Source organism: Dipodomys spectabilis, unplaced genomic scaffold, assembly GCF_019054845.1.
Source record: "Dipodomys spectabilis isolate Male_0828 unplaced genomic scaffold, ASM1905484v1 ptg000006l, whole genome shotgun sequence".
Lineage (NCBI taxonomy): Eukaryota > Metazoa > Chordata > Mammalia > Rodentia > Heteromyidae > Dipodomys > Dipodomys spectabilis.
In genome coordinates this window covers 7,185,481-7,209,000 of record NW_024870683.1, presented here as the reverse complement: position 1 = coordinate 7,209,000, position 23,520 = coordinate 7,185,481, and the positions used below count along the sequence as shown (strand labels likewise).

At 38.8% G+C, this 23,520-nt stretch overlaps 1 protein-coding gene and 1 pseudogene across 3 annotated transcripts in view; one reads left to right on the top strand and one right to left on the bottom strand.

Moving 5' to 3' along the window:
- The window catches only part of Unc13b (unc-13 homolog B), a 171,666-nt gene that overhangs the window by 136,109 nt on the left and 12,037 nt on the right, over nucleotides 1–23,520 (bottom strand). The gene's annotated exons all lie outside the window — the stretch shown is intronic.
- Nucleotides 6,793–7,576, top strand: LOC122121797 (annotated as a pseudogene).

Here is a 23,520-nt window from a genome sequence, read left to right as displayed (position 1 = left end):
ATGTGTGTGTGTGTGTGTATAGATATCTATGTATATATGTATATAAATACATACATACACTCACACACACTTTCAAACACATGTTAAGATTGAACACAGAGACCTCAAGCATGTTAGGCTAGTACTCTATCATTTGAGCCACATCTCTCAGTCCAATATCTTTTATTTTAAAAAAATATTTAGGGGGGGAAGGGGAGAATGTAGTTGTAGAGGTGGGATGGAAGGGATGGTAGGGGAAAAACAAAGGAGAAGGCAACAATGCTTGATAAGAAATGTACTCATTACCTTGCTCATGTGATTGTAACCCCTCTGTACAGTATTTTCACAATAAAAAATTTATTTATAAAAAAAAAAAATGTTTGGACCAAGTGCAATGACTCAGTCTGTAATTCCAGCTACTGGACAGGCTGAGATCAAGAGGACCATGGTTCCAAGCCAAATCAGGCAAAAAGTTTATAAAGATCCCCATCTCCACCAATAACTAGGTGAAGGGATATACACCTGTCATCCCAGCTACACTGAAAGCTTAAATAGGATTGTGGTCTAGGACTAGAAAAACTTCAAGACACTATCTGAAAGTAACTAAAGCAAAAGGTATGACATGATTGAAGTGGCAGAACACCTTCTCAAGAATAAAAACCTGAGTTCAAACTCTGGCATCACCGCTAGCCCACCAACACCCCCAAAACAGAAGAAGAAATGGGTGTAAGGCTAAATGTTTGATATGCATTTAGTATGCACAATGCTTGGAGTCCAATCACCAGCAAAAACAAAATTAATTAATTAATTACTATAATTAAATAAAGCCAGAGGGCCAGATATGGTAATGTACTCTTTTTTTCTTTTCCTTTTTCTTTTTTTTGGAGTGTGGGGTGGTTGCTGGTCCTGGGCACTGTCTCTGAGTTTGGCTCAAGGCTACCACTTGAGCCACAGCCCCAGTTCTGGCCTTTGGGAAGGTACTTGAGATAAGAGTCCCACAGAGTCCAGTGTCGGTGGCTCACGCCTGTAATCCTAGCTTCTCAGGAGGCTGAGATCTGAGGATCACGGTTCAAAGCCAGCCCGGGCAGGAAAGTCCCTGAGACTCTTATCTCCAATAAACCACTAAAAAACCGGGAATAGTGCTGTGACTTAAGCAGTAGAGCGCTGGCCTTGAGCTGAAGAGCACAGGGACAGCACCCAAGCCCAGAGTTCAAGCCCCATGACCAACCAAAAAAAAAAAAAAGAGTCCCACAGACTTTCCTGTATGCACTGGCTTTGAACCGCAACCCTCAGATCTCAGCCTCAAAGCCAGGTGCTGGTATCTCACGTCTGTAATCCTAATTACTCAGGAGGCTGAGATCTGAGGATTGCAGTTCAAATCCAGCCCTGGCAGGAAAGTCCAAGACTCATCTCTAATTAACCATCTGAAAACCAGAAGTGGTGTTGTGTCTCTAAGTGGTGCTATGGCACAAGTGTTAGCCTTGAGCAAAAGCAGCTTAGGGACAGAGCCCACAACCCAAGTTCAAGTCCCAGGACCAGTAAAAAAATAAGCAAACAAACAAACAAACAAAAAAAAAAAAACAAGCAAACAAAAAACAGCTTTGGTGTTGGAAGCATGGCTCAGCTGGAAGAGCACTAGCCAATGAGCCAAAGCATCAGGCATGAAGTTCAAGTCCTAGTCTCACACAAAAAAAAAAAGAAAGAAAGAAAAAAAATCCAAAAAATGTGGTACCTATAAACAATGAAATTTTACACAGCTATTAGAAAGAATAATATGTCATTTGCAGGGAAATAGTTGGACCTAGAACAAATCATGTTAAGTGAGGTAAGCCAAACTCAGAGAAACAAAAGGCACATGTTTTTCTCTCCTGTGCAGAAGCGAGATCCAAAATACATGTCTCACACACAGTGAGAATAAAGGAGGACACTTTTTTTTTCCTATCTCCCCATCTCCACCAAAGGAGGACACTCTTAGGGGAAGAACACAAGGTATAATGCCTCTGTGACAAATAAAATTTAAATCTAATAATATTTTTAAATAATAAAATTATACAAAATAATATTTATTGAAATAAACTTCAGGAAATGGAAACAAGAGGGTTTTCTTTTCTTTTTTATCTTGCTTGTTCATTTTTCCATCTTTGGAGGGGTAAGAGGGACACAAAAATGGAGGGGAAAAGGGTGAACAAATATAACAGCAGTACTCAGTAAAAACTATGTTGAAAATGAACTATATAACTTGTGTATAGAGATGGGGGAGGGAAGGAACTGGGAGGGAATGAAGAGGTGACATTGTCCAAAAAGCAATGTATTCATTACCTGGTTAATGAAACAGTAACCCTTCTGTATACACTTTTATAATAACAATATTTTTTTTATTTTTTGTGGGGGGTCCGATAGTGGGACCTGAACTCTGGGCCTGGGCGCTGTCCCTCAGCTCTTCAGCTCAAGGCTAGCGCTCTACCACTTGAGCCACAGCGCCACTTCTGGTTTTTTTCTTTTTGCTTATGTGGTGCTGAGGAATCGAACCCAGGGCCTCAGGCATGCAAGGCAAGCGCTCTACCACTGAGCCACCTTCCCAGCCCAATATAAAAACAATATTTTTTTAATACTGTTTCCTCTATCATCACATCTGACTTGTCTTTGAGACAGTATCACTAGACAATTTTATCTAGGCTGGCCTTGAACCATCCTTCTCCCTTCATCTCTCAAACAGCTGTGGTTATAGAAATGAGCCACTGGGCTCACCTACTTTTCTATTTTAAATTACCAGTGGATTATCTGTGTGAATATGTTCTGAAATGCCTAGATATACTTAAGTACCAGAGCCACATCTAGTTGGTTCCATAAAACAAAGAACCAATTGCCACTTGTCTGTGACAGTCTGTGACAATGGTACTGGAAAGTAAAAACCAAGTTCTTTGGAGATTCAAAGACTGTCAGAAAAATTCTACTTTTTTTTAATGACAGTATGTGTGTGTACGTGTGTGCATATGTGTGTGTGTACTCAGACATATTTGACTCAACTCTTATTTGGCAAGGAATCATCCTTTTCATCTCCATTTCGTATTGGGAGATATTAAAGCTAGTTTTCATTTATTCAGACTCTGTATGTATTCTGTACAAGAGTCCAGTACTAATCTTTATTCAGATTGACCCAAATATATTTTATGTACCAAGTATTCTAGGCTATAGCAGAATACAAATTTGAAAATGGGTCACTTAGTCTATAGGTAAACAAATTACAAAAATACACAGTTATAATGTAAATCCTACAACCAAGATAAATACAAAACAGTCCTTTGTTGGTAGGATTACAAGAGTGACAGAGAACTGTGAGAATAATAACTACAACTAAAACTACCACTTAATCCCTTAAATTCCCAGTTAATCTCTTCAGAAATTTTGAGATAAGTAGTGGTAGTATTTCCATATTACATACAAGGAAACTGGGTCTTAGAGACTTAAACTACTTGCTCAAGGTTAAAGAGCCAGTAACTAATAGAGCTGGGACTAAAACTCAGGCCATCTGATTTCAAAGTATCACCAGAGTGGATTGTAATTTCCTAGTTTTCATAGTAAGAATATCTTTCTATAGAAAGGTATTTTGTGTCCACAATTTTGAGGAGAGGAAGCTTTTCGTGATGTCTTCATTCCTTCCCTTGGACCTAGAAATAGACTCAGTCCATTATGTGTAAAAACTGGATTAAAACATTGGAAAGGTGTATGACTTTCATGTAAATGTTCTCAATGGGTATAGGTTCTTTTTTTTTTTTTTGGTCAGTCGTGGGACCTGAACTCTGGGCCTGGGTGCTGTCCCTGAGCTCTTCAGCTCAAGGCTAGAGCTCTACCACTTGAACTACGGCGCCACTTCCGGCTTTTTCTGCTTATATGGTGCTGAGGAATCAAACCCAGGGCCTCATGCATGCAAGGCAAGCGTTCTACCACTGAGCCACCTTTCCAGCCTCGGTTATGGGCTCTTAACTCAGTGCTTTAGCCTCCAAAGTGCTAGGACATATAGGCATACGTCAACCCATACAGCTCTGGATATAGATTCCTTAAAAAAAAACCTTTAAAGCTTTTATGCCTGTTAATAATTAGCTTTTCCAGGTATATTTTATTTCTGTCTTGTTTTCTGGGAAGCATAGAGTAGAAATATTTTTATAGCAGATTCCTTTAGTATCAGAATGTCAGTTTTCTAACACAGGAATAGAATATATTTTAAAACTTAGAGTAAAGCAAGACACAGAGCTGTGCATGTCTACAATCCTGAACACTTAGGAGGGTGAGATCTGAGGATCTCAGTTTGAGCTAGCAGGTTTCCTTATTTAGTTTTCATAGTTACAAGTAAGCCCAAAGGACAGTTTTCAGTGCCTATAACTTGCTCTTTGAAATACACTCTTCTCTTGATTTATATACTCCCCTGACACGTGAGTTGCATAGTTGCCTGTTCACCTTTCACCACCACTTTCTCTTTTGCCTAGTGTCTCAGATACTGGAATACTCCCAGAGCTTTCACTTATTCTCTCTTCTTTGTTGGAAGTAGTAGCTATACTGGGGTTTGAACTCAGGATCTTACACTTGCTAGACTCTGAAGAGGCCCCAAAATTTTTTTTTCAGTACTGTGATGGGTACAAAACAGCCATAAGTGGAGATGTGGCTCAAGTGGTAGAAGGGCTAGCCTTGAGCCAAAGAAGCTCAGAGACAGTGACCCAAGACTGGCACAAAAAAAAAAAAATACCGTACTCAAAAAATAGTTCTAGGGCTGGGAAGGTGGCTCAGTGGTAGAGCACTTGCCTTGCATGCAGGAGGCCCTGGGTTCGATTCCTCTGCACCACATAAGCAAAAAAGAAAAAAGCCGGAAATGGCGCTGTGCGTCAAGTGGTAGAGCACTAGCCTTGAGCTGAAGAGCTGAGGGACAGCGCCCAGGCCCAGAGTTCAGGCCCCATGACTGGACCCAAAAAAAAAAAAAAAAAGTTCTACTGGACTATGATATAGCTCAGTGGCAAAGCATTTGTCTAGCAAAAAGAAAAGGAAGGAAGGAAGAAAGAAAGAAAGGAGAAAAAGGAAGGAAAAAAGGAGAGGAAGGAAGGAGATGGAGAAAGGGAAAAGGAAAGGAACAACAACAAAATAAAAAAAGCTTAAAAATAGCACTGCTCGTGAGGTAAAGTGTAATAATGATTCAGATATTTTACGTGCAAGCAAAACATGTATCAGGTCCTTTTCTCAACATCTTCAGTTCTGTAATTGAAAATGCTTCCACTAGAATAGAATTTTCAAATTATATGGAATGTTATGAGTAATAATGGAACTTGCACAGAAACTTTTCATGTGTCTTACTTTTTCAAGAGAATATTTATTATATTCATTGAAACATACAAAATATGCAATAAAGTAATGATACAGAAAAAAAAAAGCACTGCTGAGCCAGGTGCTGGTGGCTCATGCCTTTAATCCTAGCTACTTAAAAGGCTGAGATCAAAGGACCTCAGTTAGAAGCCAGATGGGGCACGAAAGTTCATGAAACTGTTATCCAATTAACTATGAAAAAGGCAGAAGGGGCTGGAAGGTGGCTCAGTAGTAGAGGGCTTCCCTAGCATGCATGAGGCCCTGGGTTCGATTCCTCAGCACCACGTAAGCAGAAAAAGCCAGAAGTGGTGCTGTGGCTCAAGTGCTAGAGTGCTAGTCTTGAGCTGAAGAGCTGAGGGGCAGTGCCCAGACCCAGATTTTAGGCCCCACAACTGGCAAAAAAAAAAAAAAGAGGGGGGCAGAAGTAGTTCAAGTGGTATAGCCCTAGCCCTGAGGGGAAAAAAAACTGAGGAACAGCACCCAGGCCCTGAACTCAAGCCCCAGGACCAACACACACAACAAATAGCATACTGCTCAAATGCTTACTACTTCAGCCACATCTCCAACCCTTTTTTCTCTTGTTATTTTTGAGATAAAGTTTCTCCTATTTGTGCTTTCCACATAGTTGTTAAAATTGTTATTATAGAGGGAGTGGAGCGAAGAATTCTACATGTGAGTGTTAGTTTAATCCATAACAATATTTGATAAATGAAAACAGGAAATTATCCTGCAGAATGCACAATTTATACAGCCACACACACACACACACACACACACACACACACACACACTCACTCACTCACTCACTCACTCACTCACTCACTCACTCACTCACTCACACACCTAAAAACTATTTCACCTAAAAAGCTGAAATGGGGGTGGGGAGACTGGAAGAGCAAGGGAAGGGATAACAAAAAGAAATATACACTTTACTTGATTTATGTAACCCCTCTGCACATAACCTTTATAATAACTATTTTTAAATTTTTGTTGTAAAGGTGATGTACAAAGTGGTTAGCATTACATAAGTGTAGATAATGAGTATGTTTCTTTTTGAACAGTGATTTCCCTCCCTCTATAATAACATTTTTAAGAATGAAAAAAATCTGAAATTTGGATGGAGACATATACAAATTTCAAAGGAGACAAGCATGCAGAATATCAGGACCATACTTCTACAAATAAAAAAATGCCAAAAATTCCATTAAACTAGAAGACTCCATTCAAGAGGCATGAAACAAATTCTGACATCACTAAGGACTCAATTCTAGAGGCATCTTGACCTTCTGAGCCTCCAGAACTGTGGGACAATAGATTTCTGGTGGCAGTAGCAAACTCCTATAATTATAAATAACTTGTGATCCCTACTGTTAGTGAAAGATGTAGTAAAAGAATTACTTGAGAGCTGGTCCTGTGAAGCAGAGAGGGGAGCCATGCAGACCTGGGAGCTGCCATTGTGGCCACCACAGGACAAACATCAGGATCCATTATACCTATTGAGTAACTATGGAAGATTATATCAAAATAGAGAAAATCAGAGAAGGCACTTATGGAGTTATATGTAGGGGTAGACATAAAACAACAGGCTAAACAGTAGCCATGAAGAAAATCATACTGGAAAGTAAGGAGAAAGGGATTCTTAGTACTGCCATTCATGAAATTTCTCTATTAAAAGAACTTCATCATCCAAATATAGTCAGTCTTCAAGATGTGCTTATGCAGGATTCCAGGTTATATCTCATCTATGAACTCCTTTTCATGGATCTCATGAAATACTTAAGATTCTATCCCACCTGGTCAATTCATAGATTCTTCCCTTGTTAAGAGTTATTTGTACTAAATCCTTCAGGGTCTGTTTTTTGTCAGTCTAGAAGAGTTCTTCACAGAGACTTAAAACCTCAAAAATCTATTGATTGAGATGAAGAAATAATCAAGCTGGCTGACTTTGGACTCACGAAAGCTTTTGGAATCCCTATTAGAGTATATACACATGAGGTAGTGACATGGGTGTAGATAGATCTCCAAAAGTATTTTGGAGTCAGCTCTCTACTCCACTCCAGTGGACATTTGGAGTATAGGCACAGTATTTGCAGAGCTAGCAACTAAAGCCACTTTTCCATGGGGATTCTGAAACTGATCAACTTTTCAGAATTTTCAGAGCTTTGGGTACTCCTAATAATGAAGTATAGCCAGGAGTGGAATCTCTACAGGATTATAAGAATACATTTCCCAAGTGGAAACTAGGAAGCCTTGCTTCCATGTCAAAAACCTGAGTGAAAATAGCTTGGATTTGCTCTCAAGCTGATTCTTTGAAGTTATTATTGTATGAAGAAGCGATTGAAGAGTCTTCAAGCAAAAAAAAAAAAAAAAAAAAGCAAAAAATGTCTTGAAAAAAAGAAAGGGCCAGGTGCCAGTGGCTCACGCCTATAATCCTAGCTACTTAGGAAGCTGAGATCTGAGAATCTTGGTTCGAAGCCAGCCCCAGCAGGTAAGGCCATGAGACTCTTACCTCCAATAAACCACTCAGAAAACCAGAAGTGGTGCTGTGGCTCAAGTGGTAGAGCGCTAGCCTTGAGCTGAAGAGCTGAGAGACAGTACCTAGGCCCAGAGTTCAAGCCCCAAGACTGACAAAGAAAAAAAGAAAAGGAAGGAAGCTTCTGTGATGATTGTGATTTTTGTGGAGTTCTTTCACATTTTAAATTGTTACTATAAAGGTGACATACAGAGGGGTCACAGTTACATAAATCAGATAAAGAGTACATTTCTTTTCTAACAATGTCACCCTTTCCCTCTCTCTCTCCGAGCTTTTCCCACACATCTCCACCCACAAGTTGTATAGTTCATTTTCAACATAGTGTTTAGTGAATGTCACTGCTGCATTTGTTCACCCTTTGTCCCTCCATTTCTGTGCCCCCCCACCCTCCCAAAGACAGATAAACCAACAAGACAAAAAGAAAGAATACAAAAAGAAAAAGGAAAAACCTCATTTCCATTTCCTGAAATTCATTTAGGGAAATACTTTAGATGATCAGATGCATATAGCTATTGGCCTTTGTGATCCTCCCCTAAGACTATCCTCCTTTGGTCTCACTCTGTGTGAATGCTTAGAGATCAGGATAGTTTATCATGTTCCAGTGGATTTTTTTTTTATGTGTTTACTTGTAGATTTATAGGCATATTCTAGTTACCACAAATGAGGGAAAGTATACAACCTATGACTCTTTAGGTCTAGCTTTCCTTGCTTAATATTTTTACAAACAAGACCACATTAAAGCTACCAGCACAACCATGTTCACTGCAGCATTGTTTACTACAACCATTTATGGAATCAACCCAGGTGCCCCTCAGTGGACCAATGGATCAAGAAAATATTATATATATATATATATATATATATATATACACACACACACACATACACACACACACAATGGAATTCTATTCATCCATCAGAAAGAATGATATATGATATTGTACCATCTGTAAGGCAATGCAAAGACTTGGGAAAATTATATTTTTCTGTTTTTTTAAAAAAGAATTACTTATTTGTAAAAATACAATATGAAATTCCCCTTTGTGTAACTAATGTAAGCTAATAAAAAAGCATAGTCAAATAAACATCCTACAAATAAACATCCACAGTCAAATAAACATCTCAAGAGTAATTACAAAACATACACAACTGTATTCTAACCTGTGTCTGCACTAAACTAAATTTCATCTCTCTAGAAAGCCTGAAATACCACCTAAGTAGGTTAAGCTCTAGTTCTTAGAAAAAAAAATTTTCTCTAAGCTTATAAACAATATGCTATTGTTCTGTGGCCATTCTGTGTCACGAATTATACACTAAGCTTTCTTTAAGCATACAGTAGTTGTACAAGGGTGCTTCTACTATAACATTTCAACACAGACATACAGCATATCTCAATCAACCCCCCTCATTTCTCTCCCCTAACTTCCCAATTTCAACAAGCTTTATTGTTCTAATTTCATACATGCAAACAGTTTCCACCATATCTATCCTTATTCGCCTTCCTCTTAACCCTCCTCATTCCTGCTAGCACCCACTTTGTTGTAATTCAGTTTTTTCCTCTTTATTTTTTATCTTTTTAATTATCTTTAAGTACAAAGAAGTTCCCATTCTACAAAACAGTATATGAGTAAAAGTGTCTGACAACGTTGTCACCCATCTCTCTTAACCCATCCCTTCTTTCACTTTTTTTTCTTTGAGATTAGGTGAATACATATATTTCACATATTTTACAGTATTGTGGAATAGTGATACTTAGAATCACAAATACATTTTAACTTTCACAAGGCAAATTGTCATTATCATGGTCTATACAGTTTGTGAATTCTATGAGCTTTGGTAATACAAGTTATTTTTCCACATCAGGTGATGTTTACATTTCTTTCCTTTTGCTTAGTGTGAGCTGTTCCCACTTATTCTGTTCCTACTCCTGGCTTCCCTCTGTTGTGTGCAAATATCTACCATATATATGGTCTAGAAAATGGAGTCATTTAGCAATGATATGACAAAATGAGTGACTGTCTTGTTTCTTGAGTCCTGTTTGCCATATCTTCTTGTATTTTGGCTTTAGCATCCACATATTAGGGAGACCATATGCCGTTTGTCTCTTTGCTCTTGGCTTACTTTGCTCAAAAGAATCTGCTCTAGTTCCAACCATTTCCCTACAAATGCCATTATTTTATCCTTTCTAATAGTTGCATAATATTCCATTGAATATAGGTACCACAATTTTTGTATCCACTCATCAGTAGTGGGTCATCTGGGTTGTTTCCACATCTTGGCTATTGTGAAGTGCTGTAATAAACATGGAGGTGCATGTGCCTTTGTATGCTGGTTTCTGTTGCTCAGGGTAGATGCCTAGGAGTGGTATGGCTGGGTCATAGGGGAGGTCTATATTTAGCTTTCTGAGGTATCTCCAGACTGTTTTCCAAAGTGGATGTACTAGTATACATTCCCACCAGCAATGCAATAGGGTTCCTCTTTCTCCGCATCCCCTCCAGCATTTGTCATTGGCTGACTTTAGAATGTGGGCCATTCTGACTGGGGTAAGGTGGCATCTCAGGGTTGTTTTTATTTGCATTTCCTTTACAGCCAGCGATGATGAACATTTCCTCATGTGTTTCTTTGCCATTTTTATCTCTTCTTCTGAGAAGTCTCTCTTTAGTTCCCTTGCCCATTGGTTTGTTAGATTTGTGAGGAGTTAGTTTCTTGAGTTCCTTGTATTTAGTGGATATTAAACCCCTGTCTGATATTTTGCTGGTAAATATTTTTTTCCCAATTAGTTGGCTGTCTTTCTAGTTTGGTTGCTATTTCTTTGTCTGTGCAGAAACTTTTTATTTTAAGGTAGTCCCATTTGTCCAGCCTCTCTCCAATTCGTTGTGACCCTGGGACTCTTTTCAGGAAGTTCCTGCCTGTGCCTATAAGTTCAAGTGTCTCTCCTACTCTGTCCTGCAGTAATTCCAGAGTATTAGGTTTGATGTTAGGTCTTTAATCCATTTTGAGTTGATGTTAGTGCATGGTGATAGGCTAGGGTCCACTTTCATTTTTCTGCATGGGGGCCACCCAGTTTTCCCAGCACCAATAGTTGAAGAGGTTATGATTCTTCCACTGTACGTCATTGGCTCCTTTGTCAAATATCAACTGACTGTACATATGTGGCTTTATTTTTGGGTCCTCTAGTCTGTTCCATTGATCTTCAGGTCTCTTTTTGTACCAGTACCAAGCTGTCTTTGTTATTATGGCTCTATAGTAGAGCTTGAAATTCGGTATTGTGATTCCCTCCTGTGTTGTTTCTTTTGCCTAGAATAGCTTTGGCTATTCTAGATCTTTTGTTGTTCCATATGAACAACTGGACTGTCTTCTCTATTTCAGTAAAGTACGTCATTGGGATTTTAATGGGAATTGCATTGAATGTATATATCAATTTTGGCAGTATAGCCATTTTCACTATGTTAATTCTGCCAATCAAGGAACATGGGAGATCTTTCCATTTCTTGGTATCCTCTATGATTCCTTTCTTTAGGCTTTTATAGTTTTCATGAAATAGATCCTTTACATCTTTGGTAAGGTTAATTCCTGGATACTTTTTTTTTTTTTAGTTTATAATGAATGGGGTTGTTTTCTTGATTTCCCTTTCTGCTTGTACATTGTTGGTGTACAGAAAGGCTACTGATTTTTGTGTGTTAATTTTGTATTCTGCTACTTTGCCCAAGTGGTTTATAAGCTCTAAGAGTTTGGAGATGGAGCCTTTGGGATTGTTAAGGTATAAAATCATGTCATCTGCAAAAATAGATAATTTAACTTCTTCCTCCCCTATGCAGATCCCTTTATTGTCTTTTTCCTGTCTTATTGCTCTGGCTAAGGATTCCAGAACTATATTGAATAGGAGTGGGGAGAGTGTGCATCCTTGCCTTGTTCCTGTTTTTAGGGGAATTGGTTGTAGTTTTTCCCCATTAAGTATGATATTGGCTGTTGGTCTGTCATATAAGGCTTTTATTGTTTTTGTTTTTTGTTTTATTGGTCGTGGGGCTTGAACTTTGGGCTTGGGTGCTAGCCCTGCACTCTTCAGCTCAAGGCAAGCGCTCTACCACTTGAGCCACAGTGCCACTTCCGGTTTTCTAGTGGTTTAATGTAGATAATAGTCTCACAGACTTTCTTGTCCAGGCTGGCTTTGAATCGTGATCCTCAGATCCCAGCCTCCTGAGTAGCTAGGATTACAGGTGTAAGCCACCAGCGCCCAGCTAGGCTTTTATTGTTTTAAGGAATGTTCCTTCTATTCCAATTTTTTCCAGAGCTTTTAACATGAATGAATGTTGTATTTTGTCAAAAGCCTTTTCTGCGTCAATGGAGATAATCACGTGGTTCTTGACCTTGGATCTATTGATGTGATGGATTACATTTATTGACTTACGTATGTTAAACCATCCCTGCATCTCTGGGATGAAGCCTACTTGGTCATAATGTATGATTTTTTTTTTTTATATGTTTCTGGATTCTGTTGGCTAGAATTTTATTGAGGAGCTTTGCATCTGTGTTCTTCAAAGAGACTGGTCTGTAGTTATCTTTTTTTGTTGGGTCTTTGCTTGGTTTGGGGATAAGTGTGATATTGGTTTCATAGAATAAGTTTGGTATTACTCCCTCTGCTTCTATTTCTCTGGAGAGCTTGAGGAGTATGGGTATTAGTTCCTCTTTAAAGGTCTTATAGAATTCCGTACTGAATCCATCTGGTCCTGGGCTTTTTCTTGTTGGAACGTTTCTGATTGCTTCCTCTCTCATTTTGGTTATTGGTATACTTAATTGATTTATTTCTTCTTGGTTCAGTTTGGGCAATTTGTATTTCTCTAGGAATTCATCCATTTCTGCTAGGTTTTCCTTCCTTTGTAAATATAGAATCTGGAATATTTCTTTATAATTGTTTGGATGTCTTGTATGTTTGTTGTAATTTTTCCTGTGGCATCTTTGATCTTATTGATTTGGGTCTCCTCTCTTCTTTCTTTAGTTAATCTTGCTAGTGATCCGTCAATTTTATTAATTTTTTTCAAAAACCAGCTTTTTGTTTTATTAATTTTATTTATAGTTTTCTTAGTCTCTATTTTGTTAATTTCAGCTCTTATTTTGGTTATCTCGCTCCATCTATCGACATTAGGTTCAACTTTTTCTTGTGCCTCTAGCAGTTTTAGTTGCATCATGAGATTGTTTATTGGGTCTGTCTTTGTTTTCTTGATGTGTGCACTGAGAGCAATAAACTTGCCCGTCAGGAATGCTTTTGCTGTGTCCCATAGGTTTCCTTGTGATGTGTCTTCATTTTCATTGAACTGTAGGAACTTTTTAATTTCTTCTTTAATTGCCTCTGTGACCCATGTGTTGCTCAGCAGTGTGCTGTTTAATTTCCATGTGTTTGAGTATTTTCTACTGTAGGCCTTGTTATTGAGAACTAGTTTGATTCCACTATGGTCAGATAAAATACAAGGGATTATGTCATCTTCTTGTATTTGCTTAAATTCTTTGTATGAACTAAGAAAAAAAGTTCCATGGGCTGCTGAGAAGAATGTGTACTGAGTTGTTGTTGGATGGAAAACTCGGTATATGTCAGTTAAGTCTGTTTGAGATATGACATTATTTCATTCAGAGACTTCTTTGCCAATTCTTTGGTTCATGGACATGTCCTTTGGTGAGAGTGGAATATTAAAGTCTCCTAGTATTATTGTATTTGGATCCATCATTTCCTGTAAATATGAGAGTATTTGCTTAATATATTCAGGTGCACTGATGTTTGGGGAGTATAGATAGACAATGGTGATGTTCTCTTCTTGGATTGTTCCCTGTATTATTATATAGTGACCTTCTTTGTCTTTTCCTAGTGATTTTAGTGTAAAGTTTATTTTATCAGATATCATAATGGCAACTCCTGCCTTCTTGCTGGGGGCACTGGCATGGTAGATCTTTCTCCATCTCTTCACTCGGAGTTTGCTTTTATCTTTGGCTGTGAGGTAGGTCTCTTGAATACAGCAAATTGATGGATCTTGTTTTCTAATCCTATCTGCAGTTCTTTTTCTTTTGATTAGTGAATTGAGACCATTAATATTTGTGGCTATTATAGAGAGGTATATTATATTTCCTGTCATTTTATACTTTCCTAAGTTTTTCTTTCCTTCCCTCCTGTGTTTACTAAGTTGGTCTCCTAGTGATATCTATCTGGTCTGGATCCCTGTCCTTGAATGCTTTCTTTGGATTATATTCCCACTCTTAATATTCTTTGTAATGCTGGCTCATTGTTATGAATTCATTTAATTTTTCTTTACTATTAAAAATTTTAGTTTCTCCCTCGAATGTGAATGCTAGCTTTGCTGGATGTATCAGTCTGGGCTGGCAGTTGTTGGTTCTCAGGGGTTGGATGGTACTTTCCCAGGCTTTCCTTGCATTCAGAGTCTGTGTGGAGAGATCTGCAGTGATTCTATTTTTTTTCCCATTGTAGTATAGCTCCTTCTTTGCTTTTCCTGCATGCAAGATTGCTTCTTTATTGCTAAAATCTAGCATTTTTACTATAATGTGCCTTGCAGTGTTCCTCCTGGGATCTTGCTTGTTAGGTGCTCTGTAGGTCTCTGTTATGGAGGTAACATTTTTTCTTTTAAGACTGGGGAAGTTTTCAGTGATGATCTTATTGAATAAGTGTCTCATTCCTTTATTCCAGTATTCCTCCCCTTCTTCCACCCCAATTATACGAAGGTATAATTGGCACTATCTGATTGTTCTTGGGCTTCCTTGTGGCATGTTTTGAGTGTTTTTTCCATATCTGTAACATTTTTTCCAGTGCCTGCATTTTGTCTTCAGTATCTGATATTCTATTTTCCATGTCATTTATTCTATTAACTGTGAGTTCCATTGTGGTTTGGAGGGAGGAAACTGAATTTTGTATGGGGGAGATTGAGCCATTTATCATTTCTATGTCATTCCTTAGAGTACTAATCTCATCTTTTAGCGAGGTGTGAACTGTATCTATTTTTTAATTTCTTATTTAAGGCCTGGATCTCTTCTGATAGCTCATTCATTTGTTCTTTAAATTTCTGCTCTATTTCTCATTTTAATTCTTGAGTCATTGCCTCTATCATCTCTTGGATGTAGTGTTTGTCTTCCATTTCTTTTTCACTTTCACTGTGGTTGCTGGCCTTTGAGTCTGGTTTACTATCTTGGCTGTTAATGAATTTTGTAATTTTTCACCGTGATTTTCGCATGTGGACTCAGGGATTGGTGGAGACCATTTCCAGGCCCTGATTGTTTTGGTCACTAGGTGGCTACCTTTGCTTGGTTCTGGATTTGTTCCTGGATCAATTGATATAGCTTGCTCTCCAAGCTGGGCTGGTTGAGAGTATTTTACCTGGAAGGGGGGGGGGGGGGGCCACCGGGCGGGAAGTCTAGGTTGTTCACCTCTGCTGCTGCTGCTGCTGCCACCGCCACCCATCTGCAGCTGCCGCTGCCACCCAGGCTAGGGTGGGCCGCTCATGCAGGCTGGTGCAAGGGGGCGCTGGGCCCCACAGCAAGTCTGGGGTCACCCCAGGCTGGACCCGACTCTGCCTGATGCAGAAAGGTGCTGTGTCTTGCTGGGATCCTGGGGTTGTTTCCTGCGGTTACTCCTGTGGCCACTGCCCCAGGCTGGGCTGGGCTGTTCCAGCAGGCCGATGTGTGCTGCACGCAGTCTGGGGTGGTTCGTCACCACTGGGCCCAGGCGCTGCGCCATGGGGGGTCTTCGTGCAGGTTCTGCATTCCCAGTTTTCTGTTTATATTCTCCAGGTCGGCACTGGCTCTTGGGAGTCTTCTGGGAGCTTCTGTGGTCCCTGGTGGGTTCTGAGCCACGCGGCTTGAGCGGCTCGGCACAGAGTTCTGCTGCTTGAGCAGCTCGGTGTGGAGCCCCGCTGGCAACAAGGAGTGGGGAAAGGTCTTCCTAATTTACCATCTTTGTGTAGGTTCTGGAGTTTTTCCTTTTTCTTTTTTTTAACTTCCTGTATCTGTCTGAGTACTCGACTTTTTGTTGTTGTCAGTCTTTTGAAGAAACTAAGCGTTGAAACCCAAACTCTCTATTTGGTTGGAGAGACCTGCGGTGTTTCCCTACTGTCTGTGGCCATCTTGGCCCCCTCTGTAATTCGTTTTTATAGTGTCTATCACTTATACCAAGATACACTGTTTTTAAAGAAATGTATTTGTTATTTGAATATTTAAAACAAACTGAAGATGAGAAAAATGCCATAACTCAAGTACATAACAGCTAGACAGACCAAGTCTCAACATTTTGTAATATCTGCTTCAAATATTTTTTACAATTTAAACGTTAGGATTACATTAAGATATATAAACATTATATATAGTTATATAATATATGCTATATTATATATATTATATATAAACATTATATTACGATATAATTGAAACCATACTAAGCCCATTCCTTTCCCCAACCATTATTCGGAACTTGATGTGCATCACTCCAGTCCAAGTTACTTTTATGACACATGTATTCACAATGTTCAATGTTATTCTTGTTATGTGTCAGTGTATGGTTCCAAGGAGAGGAACCATACATTCCTGAGGTTAAGGAAAAACCGTGAATGCCTGTAATGCACAGAGTTTAGCACTATACTATGGATACTGTATTGGTTTTTCTCATAATGCTGCTCAAATTACACTAAAAGGACATGCTGCCTCTACATAAGTCAAAATTGTCATTTATTACTTAAATTAAGTATATTACCTGGTCCTTTTTGGCCTGGAAGAAATATCACTACTTTTATTTTGTTTTCTGGCACAATATTTTTTGAAGGAGGCATATGTCAAAAAAAGGCAAGGAAAATGGAGCTGTAGCTTAGGTAGTAAAGCACTAGTTTGAGCTAAAAAAATAAAATAAAAAATAAAAAAGCTCAGGGACAGCACCCAGGAACTTCAGGACTGAAAAAAAAAAAAGAAAAGTAGCAAGGAAACATTCAACCTATCACATAATGATTTAAACACAGCTGAAGATAATGTAAGACAAAGAGCTTTTCTCCACCAATTTTGCTATATGATACACATATGGGAATGTGTATGATACTATTATATGTGTCAAAACCACATATAATAAATTCATGAAGGTCAACTTATTGTACAATACATTTTGTATGTTTTAAAATGTGAAATATTTGATATATCAAATATGTCTGCAATTGCTTTTCTATCCATTTTGGTTTGAGACTTTTCATTATTGGTATATGTAACTTTGATTTATTAATCTTAAATGTTTCACAAAATAATACTTTCCATTCAAGTTGACATTTCATTCTATCTATATCTTTCCCCCTAATGTGGTTACCCACGTTATTGGTTTCAGGACTAATGAACAATTTGTAAAAATAACTAATGTAGAAAGAACAATTTTTACTTTACTAATTAATTAAAGTACAGACAGCATAAGTAAATTGCTTCAAGCCTCAGACGTAGAGTGTAGTCTAAAATTAAAACTCAGATTTGAAAGTCCACACTTGGCAGTCCTCAGTATTCTCACTGCAATTCTAATATTAAATCCACACCAACTAAAATAGTTAATGCTGTAATTTATGCCTATATGAATCAAGTCAAAGAAAAATAAAATTAATTCTATAAAAATATGGTGGTGTGACTGGTGTAGTGGTACCTACTGGTAATCCCACCACTCAAGAGGCTGAGGCAGAAAGATCAATAGCTTGAAGTCTGCCGGGAATACACTGAGAAGTTAATACTAGTCTCAAGAACACAAGTAAATAAATATGATAGTGTGGCTATATAATAAATTGAAACTTGCAAAGCTATTGCAAAAAAGAAAATTATGATTTCCTTGATTCATATGTATTTCTGAAAAGTCTTAAATGTTACAGCCAAGATTCCACTTTACCTTACAGCTTTTTTTGTTTGTTTGTTTTGGTTGGTCGTGGGCTTGAACTCTGGGCTTGGGTGCTATCCCTCAGCTCTTCAGCTCAAGATGAACGCACTACTGCTTGAGCCACAGCGCTACTTCCGGTTTTCTAGTGGTTTATTGGAGATAAGAGTCTCACAGACTTTCCTGCCCGGGCTGGCTTTGTACCATGATCCTCAGATCTCAGCCTCCTAAGTAGCTAGGATTACAGGCATGAGCCACCAGCACCCAGCTTACCTTACAGCTTTTTATCATAACTTAAGAGAGAATGTGGATAAAGGATGGAAAATATGCTACCTTGTCCTTTAAAATATAATTTATCCAAGAACCAACAAAATTTACTACCTTTTCAAACCAAAAGACAAACAAGTACTTACGTCAAACCACACCTAACAAAGCTGATGACTAATTCTAAAGTCAACAGTCCAGTTTATAACTGAGCATGTGTAAGTGTTTAAATATATCTTTTTAAATGTTTTCTATATAAACAAACTTCAGTTGGAATAGAGTTTACAATACTATACAATCAGATTTCTATAGTTACTGTTTATCAGAAACATTCAAGTTTGGTTACCATAAGACATAGTCATATACCTAACTGTTTTTTCGGGGAGGGGGGAAGGAGTGGGCAGTATTGGGGTTTGAACTCAGGGCTTCCTGCTTGCTAGACCAGTGCTTTATCATTGAGCCACACCTCAGCCCTCTATCTACTACTTTCTATATTAGGTAACTACTAAAGAGTATACAGAAGTATAAACAAAAATAAAGTCTGGCATTAGTGGCTCATGCCTGTAATCCTAGCTACTCAGGAGGCTGAGGTCTGAAGATGGAGGTACAAAGCCAGCCCAGCAAGCTTGAGACTCTTATCTCCAATTAACTATTAAAAAGCTAGAAGTGGAGCTTTGGCTTGAGTGGTAGAGCACTAGCCTTGAGAGAAAAAGCATCTGCGCCTTGGGTTCAAGCCCCAGACTGGCACAAAAAAAAAAAAAAAAGATATTATCCAAGTCACTGAACTTGTATTTTAACTTAAAATCTAAAACAATTATAGTTAACATTGCATATTGTATATACAAATCATAATAATAAATGCAGTATTGGAGATTGAACCCAGGGTCTTGCCCATACTAGACAGGCACTTTACCACTTGAGTCATATCCTTAGTCCCCAATTTTGTTTTATTTTGGTTTTTTGTTGGTTGTGGGGCTTGAACTCTGGGCTTGGGCACTATCCCTCAGCTCTTCAGCTCAAGACCAGAGCTCTATTGCTTGAGCCACAGTGCCACTTCCAGTTTTCTAGTGGTTTATTGGAGATAAGAGTCTCATGGACTTTCCTGCTCAGGCTGGCTTTGAACCGTGATCCTCAGATCTCAGCTTCCTGAGGATTACAGGTATAAGCCACCGGTGCCAGCATTTCCCCAAACTCCCGGGAATCGAGGACTTCTGACTCAATCTCCCAGGTAGCTGGGGCTATAAGCATGCACCACTGCTTCAGACCTATTTCTTGGTCTTTACTAAAATTCACTATATATCCTACAGGGAAGCCCTATGGTAACTAAATCGCTGAAATATACACACATTAAGCCAAATTAAATGTTTATTGAACATTTACGTATTATGTAAGAGACTATGTGGTCCTGTTCAAGACATCTCAAGTTAACTACAAATTGGAATCTAAGTCATAAAAGTGCACGATTTAGGGCTGGAGGCACAGTAATAAGAATGCCTGCCTAGGAAGTCCAAGACCCTGAATTCAAACCTAGTATCTCCAAAACGAAATAAAAGTGACTCACGGTTTCAGGTCTTACACTAAGGTCTTTGAATTGATACTGGTACAAGGTGATAGATAAGGATCTAGTTTTGGTTTTCTGCATGTGGATCTCCAGTTTCCCCAACACCATTTGTTGAAGAGGCTTTTTTCTAGCCTAGGTTTTTGGCTCCCTTAACAAATATACATTTGTCGGTTTATTTCTGGGTCTTCTATTCTGTTTAATTGGTCCTCAGGCCTATTTCTGTGCCAGTACCAAGCTGTTTTCATTACTCTGTAGTCATCAAATTTTTTTATTTCTATTTTCATTGTCTCTGTAGTAGAGTTTTAAGTTTAGTATTATTATATCTCCAGCACTACTTTCCCTGCTAGAATATTGAAGAGGGTGACACTGATCAAGATGCATTGTATTCATAAACTGCTTTGTTAAATGGCAACTCCTTTGTACAACTACTTAAATTTTAAAAATAAATAATGCAGTTTGGGGGATATGCTAATAGATTACTTCCTTTCCATATCTGGAACAAATAAAATAGAACTAGATCTCAGGAAAGCAGAAAGCAACTTTTTTCAACATGAAAGAAGTAGCAATTATAGATCACACTGAGAAACACCTGTTATCATCCTGAAAGGAGAACAGAAGTGGTCTTTTTTTTTTTTTTTTGTCGTGAGGCCTGAACGCTGGACCTGAGCACTGTCCCTCAGCTCTTCAGCTCAAGGCTAGTGCTCTACCACTTGAGCCACAGAGCCATTTCCGGCTTTTTCTACTTATGTGGTGCTGAGGAATAGAACCCAGGGCCTCATGCATATGACGCAAGCATTCTACCACTGAGGCACCTTCCTAGCTCAGAAGTGGTCATTCTTGATTGAGTTCTACTAGAAATGGATGACTCATTCTACCAAGCAAGTAATATTGACACTAAAAGACATGATGGTAATCAATCCCCAAATATTAAATATTGGCGCTTATTCTTTATTTCAATAATTTATTATGATTTCATTTGTGATTTTTTTCAATAGTGGTATTTTAATTCAGGGCCTTTTGTTTAACTAAGTAGGCATTTTACCACTTGAGCCATGTCCCAAGCTCATTACAGGGATTTAACAATGAGCACTAATTATTGATGCACCGATGAATACAATCCACTGCCTATTTTGTCTGTATTTTTTCATATACTTTTCCATATAGCTTATGAAGTGCTATCATAATTTCAAATGAAATATTATATTGGCATCTTGAGTTATCTTTTGGCTTACCAGAGGTTTCTCAAAGGTATTTTCCAATTTCTGGAAAACTAAAGATAAATCCAGAAAGGCTATCAAATTCTAGTCCACACTGAATATGTCTTAGATTTACTTTTTATGATAATAGCTCACAAGAAATAAGTATATATTATATAAAGTCTGATGTAACTTATGAGATTAAAAAAAAGGGGGGTGGGAGGGTGGGAGATGGGAAGGGGAAACAAAGGAGGAGGCAACAATGCTTGATAAGAAATGTACTCATGGGGCTGGGAAGGTGGCTCAGTGGTAGAGTGCTTGCCTTGCATGCATGAGGCCCTGGGTTCGATTCCTCAGCACTACATAAGCAAAAAGAAAAAAAGCCGGAAGTGGCACTGTGGCTCAAGAGGTAGAGTGCTAGCCTTGAGCTGAAGAGCTGAGGGACAGCACCCAGGCTCACAGTTCAGGCACCGCGACCAGACCCAAAAAAAAAAAAAAAAAAAAGAAAGAAAAGAAATGTACTCATGGGGCTGGGAAGGTGGCTCAGTGGTAGAGCACTTGCCTTACATGCCTGAGGCCCTGGGTTCCATTCCTCAGCACCACATAAGAAAAAAAGCCGGAAGTGGCGCTGTGGCTCAAGTGGTAGAGCGCTGGCCTTGAGCTGAAGAGCTGAGGGACAGCGCCCAGGCCCAGAGTTCAGGCCCCACGACCGGACCAAAAAAAAGAAATGTACTCATTACCTTGCCCACGTAATTGTAACCCCTCTGTACGTTATTTTTACAATAAAAAGAAAAGATTTAAAAAATTCCTTTTTTTTCATTTTTTGCTTTTTGACATAGTACCTCACTATGTAGATCAAGCTGGCTTCAAACTTGCAATGTAGCTAGGCTACACTGACTTACAATGTTATGTTACCAAGGCTGGCCTCACACTTAAATCATGTTATGTGAGATAAGACAAGCTCATAGAGACAAATGACACTTGTGATCCTCCTGTCTTAAGTCTCTCAAGTGCTGGGATTATAGCTGTACCACTAACACATATGTCATACTGTTCTTAGGAGCAAAAAAAAAATGTCACCTTTCCATCTTCCATATAAAATCTACTATATTTTAGTTTTACTTCAGTGTTACTTCTAATATTCTGCTCTGTATCATAGTTACATTTTATTTATCATGCTGTTCGTGTACAAACTAGTTGGAGGATGGATCATATCTCTTCATCTTTGTGAATGCAGAATGGTTATACAAAAAATGCCTTGAAATGTTCTCCAGTGCTGACCTATGCTTCAGCTGTCAAGTAAGGTATATTGGGATAACTGCATTAAAGACCACAAGACAAACTCTGAAGCTTATTCTGCAATGAAATTCCTGTTGAAACTGGTTCTAGTGGTTCATACCTGTAATCCTAGCTATTCAGGTGGCTGAGATTTAAGGATCGTGGTTCAAAGCCAGCCTGGTCAAGAAAGCTCATTGAGATTCTTATTTTCAATAAACTATCAAAAAAAAAACCTGGAAATGAAGCTGTGGTTCAAGTGGTAGAGTGCTATCCCTGAATACAAAAGCTCAAGGAGTGCGCCCAGGTCCTGAGTTCAAGCTCCAGGACCACTACCACCACCACCCCAAAAAAAAATTCGAGTGGCATCCACAGCAAAAACAAATATATTACTTTGGACAGCAGTCTGAGGTTTCCTAAAAAAAACTAAACATAGATCTTCCTTACAACCCAGCCATACCAGTCCTGAGTATCTAGCAAAAACATCACAAGCCAGGATACCATAAAAATACTTGCACATGCATGTTCATTGCTGCACTATTCACAATAGCCAAGGTGTGGAAACAGCCCAGATGCCCTATTATAGATAAACAGATCCAAAAAATGTGGTTCCTCTATACACAGAATGGAATTTTACACAGCCATTAGAAAGAATATTATGTCATTTGTAGGGAAATAGATGGACCTAGAACAAATCATGTTAAGTGAGGTAAGTCAAGCTCAGAGAGACAAATGGCGCATGTTTTCTCTCATATGTGGGAGGTAGACCTAAAATACACTGGGACATGATCAATTATATGGGACTCTAGATATTCACACAGTGAGACCAAAAGAGGATATTCTTAAGAGAGAACTACAAAGGCACAATGTCTATGTGCATCTGATCATACAAAATATATTTATCAAAATGAACTCCAGGAAATGGAAACAACAGGCTTTTTCTTTGTTGCTGTCTTCATTTTCTTTTCTTTTGGTCTTGTTTGTTCATTCTTATGTCTTTGAGAATCTTTGGGAATGTAAAGGGAAGCACAGAAATGGAGGGACAAAGGGTAACAAACACAGTAAGTGATATTCACTAAACACTATATTGAAAATCAACTATACAATTTGTGGGTAGGGACAGGAGGGAAAACTGGGAGTGAGGGAAGGGGTGACATAGTTCAAAAAGAAATGTACTCATTACCTGACTTATGTAACTATAACCCCTCTGTACATCACCCTTATAATGACATTTTTTTTTTTTTTTGGTCAGTCGTGGGGCTTGAACTCTGGGACTGGGCGCTGTCCCTCAGCTCTTCAGCTCAAGACTAGCGCGCTACCATTTGAGCTACAGCACCACTTCCGGTTTTCTGGTGGTTTATTGGAGATAGGAGTCTCACGGTCTCTCCTGCCCGGGCTGGCTTTGAACCGCGATCCTCAGATCTCAGCCTCCTGAGTAGCTAGGATTACAGGCGTGAGCTACCAGCGCCCAGCCTATAATGACAAT